General features: G+C 36.9%; 1 protein-coding gene across 4 annotated transcripts in view; it reads right to left on the reverse strand.

Moving 5' to 3' along the window:
* Positions 1 to 15,795, reverse strand: part of ZNF366 (zinc finger protein 366) — a 33,505-nt gene extending 17,710 nt beyond the window's left edge. The window contains exons 1-2 of one of the 4 annotated variants that reach the window (XM_083883634.1): positions 15,679 to 15,795; positions 1,183 to 1,252 (exon numbers count right to left, since the gene is read on the reverse strand). The gene's annotated coding sequence lies outside the window, so the exon portion shown is untranslated. Of the gene's footprint in view, positions 1 to 1,182; positions 1,253 to 14,423; positions 14,721 to 15,678 lie in introns of those variants that run through there. The other 3 variants (XM_083883635.1, XM_083883633.1, XM_083883636.1) reach the window with 3 other exon arrangements.
* Between the last annotated feature and the right edge of the window lie 1,799 nt (positions 15,796 to 17,594).

Consider the following 17,594-nt stretch of genomic DNA (forward strand, 5'->3'; position numbering starts at 1 on the left):
ATAAAATGATTGCTTGCAACTTGGACAAGTACCTCATAATTATACCATGATATTACTTTCAGTCACTAGCACACTGACTGGAAATAGTGCACATATATATACATAATATCTATTCAAGTAATCATGGAATATCCTGATTTGGAGGGATCCACAAGGATCATACAAGTCCAACACCCTTAAACATTACTCCATGTACCTGAGAGCATTGTCCAAATGCTTCTTGAACTCTGTCAGCCTCTGTGCTGTGACCACTTCCCCTGACAGCCTCTTCCAGTGCCCAACCACCACCTGAGTAAAACACCTTTTCTTGATATTCAAACTAAACATCCTCTGACTCTGTATCAGGCTGTTTCCTCAATTCCTGTCACTGGTCACCAAACTGCAGAGATTTGTACCTTCCCTGCCACTTCCCCTCATGAGGAAGTTGTAGACTGCAATGAGGTGTCCTCTCAGTCTCCTTTTCTCCAGCCTGAACAGGACAAACGACCTCAGCTGCTCCTCATAGGGCTTCCCCTCAAAGCCCTTCAAATGTGGCATCCAAAACTGCATACTGTGTCTATGTGCATGCATACATATATATGTAATATATATGTGTGTGTGTTCCATCAGAGAGAATTTTTACTGGGTATTATCCTAATGATTCCTTGTCACGCCAGCTCCCTGGTCAAAATAAGAAACAGTCAGGTCTTGGAAACTCTTTGGGTAAAAAGGTTTAGCTTAAGCAGGGAGAAGGGGAAGAGAATCCCCTGAATACTGAAAAATTCTCAACTTCTTTGTAAAAGAAAAGAAATTGCTTTTAAAAATCCTTTTAAGCTAAGTAAACTCACACAATTTGAATATAACGCTTATAGATCAAAATCTTCCCTAAAAAGTACGTGCCTCAAATACCTTTCTACTTTGTATCTCATTTTTCCCCAGCAATAAGGGTATATTCTTTAGAAAGCCCACAGCAATCGAGGACCCAGCTGTATTATTTACAGCTTTTGTTGGATTATTGAAATGCTGCCAAAAGTACACAGAAATGACAGTAAGTTGTTTCTAATTGCTCACTTGTTTCTTGGCTGCCTGTTACTCCCTTGTTCCATACACAGGGTTTTGTGCAAAGTTTCACTCTTTCTGGAACACAAACCCATAGAACTTCCTGAAATTACTAAAAAGAAATATTTAACTTGCATGACTAACCTTTGACTGCTTTCACTGAGCATGTGGGCTTATTCCACTGGCCAGAGCTACAGGCATCACAGGACCAATCCTACAAGGGAAAGTGTTTATAGTCAGAAACCAGCACTATCAGAGACATGCTGTATAATCCAACACAACAGGACTTAAAGGAAAGGAGAAGTCTAAATATGGATCACCTTATTGGTTTTTCTCCCCCTGAAATTGCCACCATGTATACATTAATTATTTCTTTCATTCTGGTGGCAAAGCCTTGCTAATTTGAATGGAGGCAGGATATTAACTATGTCCAGAACTTAATTCCACAAAAACATGAGCTCTGAGGGAACCATAGGAAAGACAACAGGTTTGACCCCAATGCAAAATATAGTTAGAGAACAGTTCCTTGTTCTTTAAATAACTTCAGCAGAGAATTTTAAAGTTTTAGCACAGGTCCAGGTACTCTTTTTCTACCTGGTTCTGGAGTAGCAGATGTCATTTTTACGCTCAACAACAAATAAGGCAGGGAGATAGTTTAATTTTAGGAGAATTTAATTTTTTGGCATTATTTTAATATTTATTCTTATTTAAATATTTTTATATTCTAATATCATCTGGGGAGCTTTCGTGTTTCCTATATAAGTACTTCAAAGCTTCTTTTTTCTGCAGATATTATTATTTAAAATGTAGTGATATGTAGCGTGACTCTAAACATTGGATGATCATTGAAAATTCTAGTTTTTATCAGTGATATATAAGCTACTACATTTTGAAAACTTGTCTGGAAACTCACTGAGACAGAGATTTCTATGTATTGTCCTTAAACATAAGACCCCCCTCACTGAACTGAGCTCTCCAGAACTAAAGTCAGTTTCTGTAGAAGAGACAAGCATCCTCAAATTCTATTTCTTTATGTTAATGGAAATACAGTGTTTTGAAGAATTGAACCACAAATCAACTCCTCCTGTCCATAACAAGAAAGGTTAAAGTTAGTTGAAATGTTGAGGAATTTCTGAAATAGAATATCTACACAGCAGCTAATGATCTTGTTAACTTCCATGAAAGAGGAAGAGAGTTTAATGCAGAATATAAATCACCATTTACTTTCTCATGTCCACTCATTTCTAAGACAAAGAATTGAAGAAAGTGTGTAAATTATGCTATTCTCTCTACAAGCAAATATGTTGTTTCAGTCTCCAGTTAATACCCAGTAATGGAATAAACAGCAATTTTTCTTAAGAATTCTGTAGAATCAAGATTCTGCTTTCTGGATGAAAGTACTTCCTGTGTACAGACTAATAACATGTACAGCCATATAAACGTGAGGTTATGAAGTTTCTCAAATTTAAACACTGACTACAATGGTTGTGACTTTTCTCCAGGGCCACACAATCATAAAGCCAGAAATAAGGCTAAGATGAGTGAAAGAGAGATGACAAAGGTAAATGGGTTACTTTATTAGGAGGTTTGCACTTATGTTTGCTCTTTCAGAAGAAGATGAAACAGACAAAAGTGGAGGAAGTCAAAAGGGGGCCAAACTGGCCCAACATCTTCTCTTCTCTGGAAGAGAAATTCCATGTTTAATTGAACATGTAGGACTGTCGAAACCATGCCCTGTAAGACTGCAATTCTGCTCTCCTTTTGAGGCCTGAAATATGGCCATCTACAAACAAAGAATTAAAACTAACAGCTGTTTCTTTTGGGTGTGGAAAGTATTACTGACAAATTTAACACTATTATGTTTCTTCAGCTAAAGTTGAGCAGTTGGTGAGCTTCAGCTTTATTGAACAACCAGCTGGGGTTTTTTTCAATCACTGATTCTTGTCAACCATTATCATGGTGATAATTATCATTATTTTAATAGGTTTAATGACCTCTCTGTCTGCTCTTCCAAATATGTTTTGGGTTTAAATGTATTCAGTTATACAGCTGTTGAACTAAGCAGCAAATTATTTACAGTTTTCTCCCATTTGCTATTTATGCAAAACTTGCATCTGTCTGAGGATTTGACTGAGGGATTTTATTATACTGAATTAATTTCATTTCAGCAATGAAGTGCTCCCTACTGAATCTAGAATGTGTTAATTTATTTGTCAGACCTTGAAAATGCCAATAACACCTGTACTAAGGTGAAAATATTCATTAATGGCAACCAAGTATTTTCGGGTAGTACACATCTGATCCCTCCTTACCATTTTCCCTGCTATTTTCCTTCCATGAAAGCATGGATCCTTCTAGGCAGAAGGTGATAAAACATTTCCAAACCCACATCAGACTTTTCTCTAAAATCAGTGTCAAACCTACTATCCTACTCTTTAGAGAAGCCAGTGAAAAGTGTACCCTCCATCCATGTTCTCCAGGCACAAATATTCACATTTCAAGCAGAACATTTTGAAAAATGGACCCCATTAATATATATGCAGTGTATGCTAATAAATTCATTTTGAGTATATAAAGTGTGCATATTATATATAAACTAAGTATATATTAAGATGCCCAAATGAGCCTTCAAGTTTCTATAATATTTGAAGCTAGCCAAAAGATTATTTATGTTTTAAATGAAAAGAGCACTTCTCCTGCCATAGTGTGGGAGTGGGAAAAGACAAAAATTTGAACTACCTTGTGAAATTTGTGCTACCTCGTAAAAATAAATATGGATTTACAGAAAGTATCCAAAATCAATGAGTGCAGATGTTGATGAGGAGACACAAATATAAATATAGTGGAAGCCTTTAGTAAAGCAAACCTGAGCTGGGAATAACGGTCATTGAGTTTAGTCAAATCCTTTTCAATACCACTTCCATAAACAGTTGTTTTCTCAATCTCACACAGTGTCATATGAAGTCCATGATTTAACCATTAACTTCATTATCTAAAGAGATGAAGTTTCTTGTCGCATGCCTTTTACAAGGGATATGTCTGCTGAAATGGAGACCACTATCAAGACAAAGATGCTGCCATAAATATTCCTCTTCCTTTTTTTGGATTTCTATCACTAATAGAACTGGAATTGGAAATTAGTAAACAATTGTTCATAAACATGATCTGGAATGACTGAAAATGAGAAGTGGACCAGATCAGGTTTTTTCTTCCTACATCAGTGTGATAAAACTAAGAAGATCACTGTCTTTTCACTTCTCCCTGGGAAATTACCTTCATCTGCTGGTAGTAGGCTTCAGGATAAAACTTCTTCTTTCCATCAACAAATGTGGGGGGTTTTTTCAGTCAATGCTTGATAAAAGAAAAGTTATAACCTTTGTAATTCTTCATGGGACTAATCAGACCTCACTAAAGTCTGTGGGAAGACTTCCAATGACATCTGAAAGTACTTCTCATAGTTTGCCTTATTACTTGTAATGGGTTCTGTTGCCCAATGAGATAGGAGCCCATCTGTTCTTCAACAAAATGAAAAAAATACTTATATCTTCAGAACATATGTCAGCAGGTGGAAATCTTTGCAGACAAACTTAATGAAAATCAAAGAAAGTTAGTTGATTAAAAATCTGACAGCTTGACATGACACAGTAAACAGATACTACAAGTAATGAACTTTCAAGGAGATCTCATTTATTAAATTACATTTTCCCTTTATTTGCTATTTTGGTAACATCCTAGCTTCATGGTTGAAGTTCAGTCACTTTAGATATTTCTTCTGGTCTAAGAGATTCCTATGCAGCATAGCTGCATTAATATTGTCTGGGAGGTGTCACTAATACAAAGAAATGAGTCTTCTCACAGAAAACTGTGCAGTAGAAAGAGTCTCCCTGCAACGTCTTTGTTTCTCCCAAATTTTAACATTTTATTGTGCATAATTTTTTTTGCACATTAGCTCAGAAATGCAGAAGTTTAACATACCATTTGCCTGCACTGACTACAGTCTTTGAAATCATCTTGGATTTGTGTGTGACTTGTATTCATTTGTTTCATTGTTTGTATTCATTTTTAGAGAGCAAGACATAATGAGCGCTTTCACAGGAGTATAGTTACTTTAGTGTTCGTTATAATAGAGAAAATGCCTGAAAATAGTATCAAAAAGATGCACATTCAACTTTCCATAACTTACAGATCATTTTTAATTTGACAATTACTGAAAGTATTAAACCAGATTTTCAGATTTCCTCTGAAGCACAAAGCAGTATGTTTGGGTTATCCACAGATATCTGCACTAGGGGCTTACTGGCAATTCCTCCAGCAGCACTTAGCCCTGTGGACCTCTCTAGTCATTTCAGGTTATGAACAAAGTAGTTTCTGAGTAGAGTTTAGGCTGCTGTTTTGGTTCTTTATTTTTCTTTTTCTTATCCTCCTTTCTCTTTTTTGTTTTCTTTTTTTCTTCCTCTTTATGAGTTTTCTTAGTTCTTCTCTTACATGTTCTTCCCTCTTCACTTCTGTATTCCATCTGTTGTTCACTCCCTCTCTACTTCTCTATTCTGTTTGCTAAAATGATCAGCAATGCAGAGACAACCTGCATAGTGAAATTAATGTTAAGTCAACAGACTCTGAAGTGTTAGCTGTTTACACAGTCACCCCAAACCACAGCTACATACGATGGGAGCCTGCAAGGCACAGCAAATTATATGGTCTGAAAGTGTGTAAGGGGAACAAGATTCTATGTCCTCAGCTGGTCACCTGCACCTCCCTAATTTGCTGGTAGTAACATGGAATTCAAAGGTGCTTTGGAATGCAAGGGAGAGAGAAGAGCTGTTTGCTGGCAGAGCTCTGGGTCCACAGTGCAGACACTGGTCTTGTGAAGAACACAAGAAACAGGAAGGCATATTAATGTCAACTTTCCAGCCTGATCTTCAGGCATCTTAAAAAACTTCCTGCAAACAGATTGTAACCTGAAGTTACACCTGGGAGGAGTCCAGAGGGTTGGAGTCTGCAGCCCCTAACAATCACATCTGACTTCCCTCTGCTCCCTGCCCCTTGACAATTGCCCTTTTATTAGCCAAAAGGTCCAGCAAAAGGAGACCAAAGTCACCAGCACAGGCTTTAGCCAGGGCACTCCCCTAAGAGGTCAGAGATGTGATCCAAACTCTGTGGGAGAGAAATTAATCAGTCTCTCATCTCGTGGCTGTTGTATTTTCCCCCAAATTTGATGTTGTCAGTGTGTATTCAGTTACATATAAGCATTCTTACAGGACTTGGTTCCAGGGAGCATTTGGGCACAGGTATCCTGAGTTTTCAGACCCTTCAAAAAGCTCAGGGCTGACAAGATCAGGTTGGCCATAATGATGACATTTGCAGCACGTGTAGTAGAAGAGTTTCAAAGGTGCAAAGTGTAACTGGTGCCAGCAGACAGGGTGGAAATGGAATTTGATCCTGCCCTCACTAGGTATTGGAATTAATGATGGATTGGCCGGCTCAATTAATTACTCAATTAAACAACTCTCATTCTAATCAGCTGACTTAATTCTCTCACTGACATCATCTGTGTTGGACTGAAATAATTATGGAATATCTGGGGTGTAGCTGAGAACAAGATTTGGGATTAGACTGCTGCGAGGTGATGACAATTAGAAAAAATTCTTCCTTTTTCTTAAGTAGATAAAGTGATCTCATGTCATAGGCTGGAACCAAGGATGTGTCCCAGCCTTTATAAAATATGTGGAGTCACTTTAATCCCTGTTTATAGAAGTCCTATCACTCCATCCCTGTTTCCTGTCTATCCCATATCTGCCACTGCCAATTAAAATAATACATTTTTGGCACTGTAGGAATCCTATGTGTTAAATAGTTTTTTCCTCTGGAAAATTATCAAATAACATCCATGAAGCTTTAGGATTCTTTATTCTCTCAATACAGATATAAAAAGAGACAGGGAGAACAGAAGAACAAATTAATAACATAAATATTAGGCAGGATTTTGTAGTAAAATAGTGATGTTTGATGGAGTGTAGCGTCCTCAAAGTACACTTTGGGTATAATCTTTCCACCTACAATGCACAATCATTAAACACTATAAACAGAACAGAGAGGGTTTGAGCTGTTATTTTAAGAAAAGTAACAGAGCTATGAAGAACATCCAAAATTAGAATGATGAAAAAAAGCATGCCCTTCCATAACCCTTGTGCTGTCCTACTTGAGCAGTTATTTTGAAAGCAAACCTTTCACTGGCATTCATGACCTTTAAAAAGGAAATGCACTGAGCTTTTCTTCCTACTGTAATCCCAGTGTCCTTATCACCTATGTGGAGGCCAGAGAGATGGTCTGTTCTCCTCCCATCTCTTTGTTGTCTTAAAGGGTAGCTCAGGGCCACCTTCAGCTTGTTCATTTTGGTTCTTCAAGCAGCAGTTAATGGCACCTTATGGGCATGGCATGAACCTCAAAAAAGAAAGGACCAGATAAAATGTACACACATGGTTGGAAAAGGGCCAAGGGAGAAGAGGATTATTGTATGCAAAAGGTTTCATAAAAAGTTTCCAAAATAGATTAAGCTTTAATGAAAGGCTAGGTCTCTTTAAACATGGAAGAGCATTGTTACTTCTCAGCAGGACCATTGCTTTTTTGTATTTCTTTTGAGCTCAATTCCTTGTTTCACACAATTCAAAACTCATAGTGAAACTGAAGGTTGTTAAAGCAGTGGGTGCTATGTGTTTCACTAAGACATGTTATATCCTCCAAGAACTGAAAGAAGAGGATTTCACCCACAAAGTGACAGAAGTGAGTATATGTTTATGTGTGTGTATATGTGTGTTTTTTTAAAAAAACATATCTGCTACCAAACACTTCTCTTGGTGTCCAGTTATTAAAAACAATTACCAGATAATGCTTTCCTATTCATTTAGTAAAGATGAATACATTTTATTTCAGCTGAAGACTGAGCAGATTTCTTGCTGGAAAAGCTGCTTGGCTGTAAAGACTGATTAATCCTTATTAGCCCCTATTACTCACTTGTAATTAAGCTGGCTTAGTAATGACTTAGATATTTCCCTCTGAACCTAAGTACAACAGAAAACACAGCAAAGGAATTAGGCATATCAGTGCTGTTCATAGGACACCACTGTGGTTATTCTGTTGAGACCCAACAAGAAAAAAAAATAAGAATCGTATCAATAAAACAACATTTTAAAAGGCTCTTAAGGCAAATTGCTGAGGCATTGGAGGGAACTTCTTCTGATATATCTGTATTGTGATTAGGGAGGTCTGTTTTCCAAACTGCCAGAGCATAAAACATCTGTGAAAACTTTGAAATTGTGCTGACTATGAATTTATAGTTCAGAAAAATTATTACTTGCACTTATATCTCACAATTTCATCCAAAGAGGGTTCATTTTTAAAAAATCATTTTATTTAGTTTGAAGAGAAATACGTTTACTTCTTCAGTTTCAGCACAGAATGGCATTTTTGACTGATCATATGAAGTACCTGCAAGGAGTAATTTAAGAAACCTTCCTCTCTGCCTTTGCCCTTCACTTGTGATGCTAAACTTGAATCTTGTCCTTGACTGAACAAAAAAAATACTTTCCCTTTCTGATCCCCAAAGCACATCCTGCTTATTGCTCTTAATGATTTTGTCAACTTGTAGAAAGTTTTAAAAATTAGCACTTGTTTGTTGCCAAAACTACAGGAAATCTGAAATTCAAAACAAATTTTATCTTGCTTCTGCAATTTTCATCAATTAGAAAACAAATTCCTCTGGTCAATATGGGGAAAAAATTCTCGAGGTAATTATTTTAGACTGAAATATATTTAAAATGCTAAGTATCACCAGCAGATACTGGAACAGAGACTAGAATCACAAATAAATAAGCAATTAGTTTTTGCTAAAAAAAAAAAAAAAAAAAAAAAAAAAAAAAAAAAAGAAGAGAGAGAGAGAGAGAGAGGAAAATAAATATAGTTTGAAACCTGAAATTTTGCACATTTCCCAAACCACTCTAGTACTATTCCTTCACCATGAGTGATGACAGAGTCTTGTTCTGGATATTAACTCAATTCAGATTTTTATCACAGGGAAAAGGAAACCAAAAAACCCCATCAAACCCCTGTGACTCTACAGCACTACTAAGAATGGCCAATTAACATTATAAAATGAAGTTTTGTGAGAAATCACCTTATATATTAATACAACTTCTCTACCAATCCTGTCCATGCCTCCACAATGCCAGTCTCAATCATTCTAACCAGGACCTTTCCCCTAGAAAAAACAAGTATCACATACAAAAACCTGGAAAAACTAATAGGAATTATTGCTGTCTTTTACGAGGAAAAGCAGGTAAGGCTCTGGTCTGAGAATGGGAACATTACCTAGTGAATTCTGTCATGATTTGCTGTCCTAACCAGATTCACTACCTTCCAGTGAGAGACTGTTCATTGTTTTTTAGCAGGAAACAAACTACTCAAAATTCTTGTAGCAATATATTAGGGTGAACCCTGAGTCCTGATCATTGTCCTGCAGAATCCAGTGATAACCATTCAACTGCATTCTTTACCTCTGGCTGAAGTTTAGGTGATGTGATGTGAAAAAATCAGTTAATGTGTTTGGAACCAAAGATCAGTATTTCCATTTTTCTGGCAGAGGAAAGAGGAGTTGATGAGCATCATTTCTCTGATATATGTGACTCCTTCTGTGACATCCTGACAAAATGCTGCCTACAGACACAAAATTCATCCAGAAATCTTGGTGTCTTAATATTGTGAGTACAGCATCATTTAGGAGAACTCTTTGATACGGCATTCACACCAGTGTGATTCCTTGCTCTATGGTTCTATAGAAAAAATATTTTCCTGCTCATTTATAAATGGATGGACTTAATTTCTGCTGAACCTACGAACAAATTGTTGTCAGGTTGCTCTTCCAGGAGGTCCTCTGCAGTTTTCTGGAATTCCTAGCACAGGACAATGGTTTTGGACAAATACAGGATGATCATCACAGCTTCAGAAATCTGCACTGAGGAACTGACCCAGCATGGGCTGGTGCCTACCAGATGCTTCAAAGAAATTCTGCTGTTCCTTAGAAGCTGACATATGCTCTAAAAACAGGTGATTCCTTCCCTTTCCACCTCCTGATATTGTTTTCATTGCACATGTACTCTAAATACTTTTAAGAAAAAGCAGACTAATAGAAAAATACTGTGCTAACTGGAAGTGTTCTATGACAGATGCCCCCTTTTCAAATAATGCTCTCAATTAATCTTTATCTGGACCTGAAACACCAAGCTGAAACACTACAAGCCTTAGAAAGCAGCTCAGAGAAACAACTAAACCTGAAACAGTCACTGCATTCCAAGACATCCATCCTGGATACCTTTCAATTTGGTTTAAATCTAGTATATTGCATGTTGGCAAGAGCACATACTCTTTCCAATTTACAAAGTCTTCAGTGGCAGATCCAGCACAGAGCCCACCACAAAACAGGAAGCCTTTCATCACTGCAAAAAGGGTCTAAGAGTTACACTGCAACCCTAAAATGGGAAGACTGAAGCATAAGTGGCTCTTTCACAGCCAGGAACAGCAACAAACGGATTAAAAGAAAGACGAGAAATCATCTTGTCCTTCCCAGCCAACACGCTTGTGGCTTATCAGAGGGGCTGGTGTCAGAACAGGAAGGGTCAAACCTACATGGTTCTGTCCCAGAGCCACCACAACTGGTCCTCTGTTGTGGGAAGAATCTCCCATGCAGGGAAATTAGCTGATGTCTGTTCCTCATCATGCTTCCAGACACAAACTGTGTGGGTGATGCCTACTCACTGTGCATTAACATCCCTTTTACTAGAGCATCATCAGGGAAAAAGTTAAAAATGTATGCTCCTTCTCACAGCCTTGCTTTCAATTTCAAATCAATTGTACCTGTCTCAAGCTCTTGGTGAAAAGTGGTGTTATCAGTGTAGGAGACTCTATGTTGTCATTTTAGTAATTAAACTAATCTTCAACTTCGTATTTTTCAGTTTTCTCTGAATTCTAGTGCTTCTAATGGGCATATGGAGGTGAAAACTTGGGAGTTTTCAGGTTTAGTTTTTTGAAGATTGACAAGGGAAATACAGGTTTTCAGGAAACACGCTTTTTACCCAAAGTTTTTTCTTTAAATTAAATTAATTCCTGCAAAGGAGAATGTGTTAGTGTTTTAGTTTTCATAGTAAAAGAAGGATGAAGGGAAGAGAAATAAAAAATGGGATGGTATTTTCATCCTACATTTAAATAATTAATAATGGGGGGGTTTCTCACATAAAAAGCAGGAAATTAGAAATGAAAGTAAAAAAAGGCAATTATTCACATAATTTCTTCCCATAACCTCCAGAGTGCAAAAATATTTTCTTTTACCTCATGATTACTTAGCTTAATTACTACCAGTGACATTACAATTTTTTACGGTAGATTAAGAGTTGTTGGTTGAGAAACAAAATGCGGTTTCACTTATCAAAAGCAGAGTAATGAGCATAAAACCATTTGTTTTACAGAAGCAAGTAAAAAAAAATTACATTTGAAAGGAACTAAACTAAACATTAGGTAATATTTTTCACTGGATAATTAGTGTTTTAGAAGTCAAGCAAGAAGCACTAGTCCCTCTCAGGTAGACATAAAAATACCCCCACAACCAACATGCAACTCAATGCATGTTTTAAATAACTGCTGAGGATTAACTTAGGGATCTTCATTGGATAAAAATCTGAATAGAATTTGTAAAATGCCACTGCATTTTTACAGCAATTGAAAGGTGCAATCTCAATTTCAGAATAGCAAAATTCTAGAAAAAAAAAAGAATAATCCCAAGTAAATTTTCGTTTCTTTTTTTTTTCACCCCTAACTTGTTTCTTTCTTTTCAAAGGCTTTGCATTATTTGTGTTTCTATAATTTTTTCTTCTCCAAGATGACATTCCTCTCTTTTTTAGTGATCTTCTGGGATTGTAAGATAGATCATGGAAAACTACTGCTCTTAAGAAGAAAGCAACTATTTGGTTTTAATAGGTGGTTTATTTTTAAAATTTTGTTATAAAATTAGTTCTTCAAACAAATAATTTGACCACAATGTGTAGCAGTCTCACAGCACTTATAAGGTCTGTTTGAAGGAACAGTTTGATTGGATCAGTTGGTACTGAAGAACATGCATTGGTGCTCAGAAACTGTGGACCATTTTTTATCAAATAGTAAGTAAGATGCTGCCTTTCACACCACTGACTTTTTGTCCTTTAACCACAGCCACAGAAAACCCCCATGATCTTATGCAGCCTTTACTGCTTTTGTTTCTCATGGTGCCATTCTGCTGACATGTCCAGAAGAGTGGAGCAGTCCACGCAGAAATATTTCTGCACCATTGCAATTTCGAAGACTGGAAACAACCTAAGAGATCCACACTCTTCTGTCTTGATGTGTGGGGCTTGTCTTGAGCTGCTTCCATGACTCATCCCCTCATGCTTATGTTGTCCTAAATCCTGTATATCTCCCTGGCACTACTTGGAACAGCGCCTTAAAGACACGACACTACATTTATCTGTGAGATGCACATCATGCCTTTCAAACCACCACTATCTGCTCTGCACCCAGATGATATTAAAACAAGGTTCTTGTTGATGCACCTGTTTTTGAGAAAGAAAAACAATTTAAAAAACCTCAAGTCCTTGAGATTCAAAGCTTCAAATTAATTCCTGGTCCAAAATGTACATTAGACATGCCAAAATGTTATTAGTAATGTAACTCAGTGCTACTGTTCTGTATCCAAAAAGTCTCAATAGTTTACACCATTAAAGAAGATGGTCTTAAATACAAAAAGGCAATTGACATTTGCAGAAAGACTTCACTTAACTTCTATCTTTTTGAACCAGCCCTGTTAACTTGGGATTTCCGTGGGCTACAAATAGTTTCTGTAACCTCTCTGCCAATACTCTGTAATTTCTGTAACTTCTCTGGTATAGCTTAGTTTTTCTACTTCCAAGCAAAAGCAACATTCTTCTATATTTTATTTAATTATGATTGAGGACACATCAAATGGAAATAATGGCTTTAAATAATTCTCTGAGCAAGTACATACACTGACCGACTATTTACTACTTTATGTTATATACATAAATATGGCTATTAGCAGTAGAAATAATAAGAGTTTAAACAAAATAAACTCAAACTGTCTCTTCTTATTCTTGGCTTCTTGTGTGAATATTTTTATAATTTTAAGAGTTGAATCATTAACCATTAACAGTCCGTTCTGTCACAAACATTGGGGTGAATAACTGAAAATGCATTGCACAAATAATTTCTGCTGTAAAGTGGAGAATCTGTACCCAATACAGACTCAGATTATACCTTTCTTTGCTGTAAATATCTCAGTGATGTATGAATAGCATGTTAGCCAAAAAATCATCTTCCTGATACCTCAAGAAGGATGTTAGTTCTGCTACAAACTTCTGTTGTACTAAATCATGTTACTGTGGTTCTGGCTAGAAATTATACAAAGTGAAAATAAATAAACTCCAAAAGATTGCAAAAATATATTTTTTAAAGGAAAGTAAACCTAATAGGTAAAAGATAAGAATGAAATTCAAAATTCAAGGTCTGTTTTTTTACTGTCCAATTACTAAGCTCTTAAATAAAATGAAAAAAATACTGTAAAATTTTAAAATTTAAAAATCTTTCTCTGTGCTTGTTACAGGCCGCTGGGTTTTGAAACAGTATGTACTGCTTTTGTTCACCTACTACGATTTAAACAATTTTGTTCATATGTATGTATTTCACACAATGTCTCAGAGAAAGGATTTATTGAATACATGAGCTAAATCAAGAATACACAAATGTTTATCATCCTCAGAAATAAAATCTTTACCTAAAAGTTGCAGCTTGCTTTTACCTACATGGCAAACTGAACTTCTGAACTAACCAGACCAAAAACTTACAACTGATTGCAATACAGACTAATATCCTGCAGTTTGAACAAAACACCACCACAAACACAAAGCTTATGTAATTTTCTGTGTGGGTTTGGAAGACTCCTGTATTTCTCACTTGACGTAAAAACTGGTATTCCAGCTGTCTCACAGGTAACTGTCAAAATAGCCATCCAAATTGTGTCTTTAATTTGCATCAGTACATAGCCACACAAAAATAAACCCAGATATCCCAAGGGGAAGATGTGGCAAATGGTTTTCACGGCAAGACCTGGCACACACTTATTATTAGAAGATAACAAGTTGGTTTTGAGTTAAGTATAACCGAACAAATTATTAACTTGTGCCAAAGGAGAGGCAACATTAAGCTAAGGAGTTCAAGAGAAAAATTATTTCCATCTCCTTTGGCAGAACCCCCTTTGTCTGCTCCCAAAGCAAAAGGAATCTACAACTTACCCAGAAACTGAATTTGTGCTAGATCATTCCTTCCTATGGAAAAACCTGCAGAAAGACACCAGATAGAGGGAAGCAGAAAGTCTTTCCCACTAGTTGTTTCAGTGAGGGCTGGGAGCAGGAGGCTGTCCCAGGGTGGAAGGGCAGCCCAGGTACCCTGGAGGGGGCAGGATTTGGAGCGGGGCAGCTGGAGATGCCTGCCAGCCCTCTGCAATACCTGCCCAACATCTGAGGTTTTTCAGTCTGGGCTCTGGGCATTCTGAAGAGGACCCTGCACTTCAGAGAGCAGCAGCTTGAAGAAATACTTAATCATAGGATGAGCAAATTCTCCTTCTGCAAAGAAATGGACACCTGTCCTTCTTGCCCCACCTCTGCATTCTGCTTCTATAAAAGTGTGCACAGATTTTTGTCATTAAATATTTGAAACACACTCTTGCATTCAATCCCTCATTTCACATGGAAATTCTGATCATTCTGGTGCATTTATGATCAACATGAAAAACATTATTGATGGCCAAAAAAATGCAAACAGGAGATACACAATCGAGTCCATCCTATTGCTGATGAGGGTGATCAGCCTCAGTGTTGTTATGCACTGCGCAACATGAACATTTTCTTTTGTTTTGTTTTTTTCCAAGTGAGATCCAGGAACCATCCTACCACCTCTTAAATGTCATTGTTCCTAGACTAATCATATACACAGATGAGTAGAGATAAATGTGTGTAATCCTAAACACAATGCAGTTTGAAGGGAACAAATAAAAACAGCCCCAGTAATTCTCCTCCCAGTATAGCACAGGTTGGTGTGTTGGAGCAGACCTCAGTACTGGCAGATGACAAATTAGATACATTGATTCCCATATGACACAGCTCCTCTCTATATTTTAGCAATGGCCCATTGAATCTTGCTGAAACAGTTGGCATGAAGTTAGTGAAGCCTGTAACAAGATTGTGGTAGCAGGACTTACATACGCAAAATTCACAGCAGATTATATTATGAATATTATCAGCCTCCTTGGAAAATACTTTCCTATCTGCATAGGTTAAACCATATGGTGATAGCAGCAGTATCTAAAAACCAGACTATAGGTATCTCTAGCATAAATAGACCGCTTGTAAATGCATATGGTTATTATTATTTTATCAGTTAAATGTGTATCTGATTAACGCCTTTTCTTAATACAAAAGCAGATATATATTTATATATATATATTGTACTTCTAAAGAGTTAACCATAAAAGCATTTTACTTAACTTACCAGTTGTTGAAGCTGGAAGGAGTCTTGCCCTAAACACTACCTGCTCTCATGTTTGAAATATCTGTCTCTCTCTCCCGCTGTCTCCCTCCCCCCTGTGCAGAGATTGCAGTAAACTTAGAAAACTAGCAGGGACAATGTTTCAAATGACTTAAGAAGGAGAACAGGAACAATCATTTCGTTCTCTTTTTTTTTTTCAGATGAGTACAGTACCTTCAGAAAGAAGGAAGGAAGGGAGGGGAGAGGAAGTCAACAACCCTTTGCTTTCCTGCAAAAAAATAAGGAAACAGCAGATAGCAATCTCATTTTCTCTCAAACAAAATGTTTGGAAAAATAAATATATCCAATCCAAAAGGAATTCCTCAAGTATTATATCTGCATTATTGGCTTCATAAAAACCTTCTTTACAGCTTGTTATGTGCAACTACATGAAATGAATTTCCGAAGTAGTAGGTAGGAATGAGACACCCATATCTTTTGCAGAACAATTAGCCGTAAGTTTGCATAGATAATGCAGGTTTTTACTCTAGAGAAAGACTAGTCATAGATGTATACACAGATCTTGTTTCCATGGTGATATAGGTAAAAAATGCCTAAAATCCCTGTTTAGTGATCACAAGAAAATAGCACATTGGCTATTTATAGAACACTGTGGGGGAAAAAGGAGGGTGATGAAAGGGGTCAGAAAAATGGCAAGGATCATAGATTGATACTGCTGGTGCAGCAATGAGTAATTGATCTCAAAGAATGGCATTATAGAAGCTATACTGATTTATCAGTATGTGCAGTGTTTTAGAATAGATTTTATACTTAATTTCTTTCTTTCTTTCTTTCTTTTGCCATTAAACATATTTTGACAACCAGATAGTGGCCAGCTGGCCAGAGTTATACTTGGGATAAGTTTAGCCCATTGTGCTCCACTGTGTTTTTTTTCTGCTTGTATCTTTCCCCCTAACTTTATCTATCATCTGAAGGTCACTTACAGTGATTAGATGCTCCCTTTTTTTCCCATTATTTTTTTTTTCATTCTAACATGCTTGCCAGTAAACACCTCCACAGTGTCACTGAGCTATGTGTGGTTTATCTGGTAATGCAGTAGTGAATATGGAGCTGCCTCTCAACAAACAATTCAGGTTGATTTCTGTGAAAGACCTAAAAAAAAAAAGCTTTTTCAAAAGGCCCTCTTCTACATACTCTGCATCCAGACTTTGCTCTGGAAGCAGTATCTAGATCAATGCTGCTGAAATAATTTAGATTACTGCTGTAAATCCAGTTTTAATGGAAGGACAAGTTGGTATGTTATCCCATAGAGATTACTATTTCATTTATTGTACAATAACAAGAACTGATAGGCTTTAAACCAGCGTAGGAAGTAGTCCTTTAGCACCTGTGTTCCTTCATGATTCCTGGTGCTGTTTCCTGAAGATATCTAGCCATTATTTGGTTGGGGAGGATTTTATCTTAATATTAAGAAAATTAAATCTTTGATAATGGACATCAGCATTTGACAGAGCAATGCAGGTGCTATGAGTGATCTCTGGCCTTACAAGACCACCAGGGTTTTCTGAAATGGGCAAAACCATAACTTGAGGGTGAATTTTAAAAGCAAAAGTATGCAATGCACTTAGATTATATCTGCAATTATATTCTCCCTTGGGAATGGAGGCCCTAATCAAAGAGATCTCCTCTGCATACTGAGCAGAAGGAAATTAAACAGGCATGTAAGGCCATCAAACTAATGCATTCTCCTGCAGGGTCAGCCTAATAGCACAAAACCTGTGATTTTGTTTCAAATTTGTTTTTCATGATCTTGAAGATAGTAGCAGCTTCCGGGCTGTTCCAGATAGTTTATTTTATTTATTTTCCAGGCACAACAGGCTAATGAGACCCTGTATGCTGTCATTATGTAGCATTTTTGT

The sequence above is a fragment of the Zosterops lateralis genome (assembly GCF_965231275.1).
Source record: "Zosterops lateralis genome assembly, chromosome: Z".
In the NCBI taxonomy this organism is placed as follows: Eukaryota; Metazoa; Chordata; class Aves; order Passeriformes; family Zosteropidae; genus Zosterops; species Zosterops lateralis.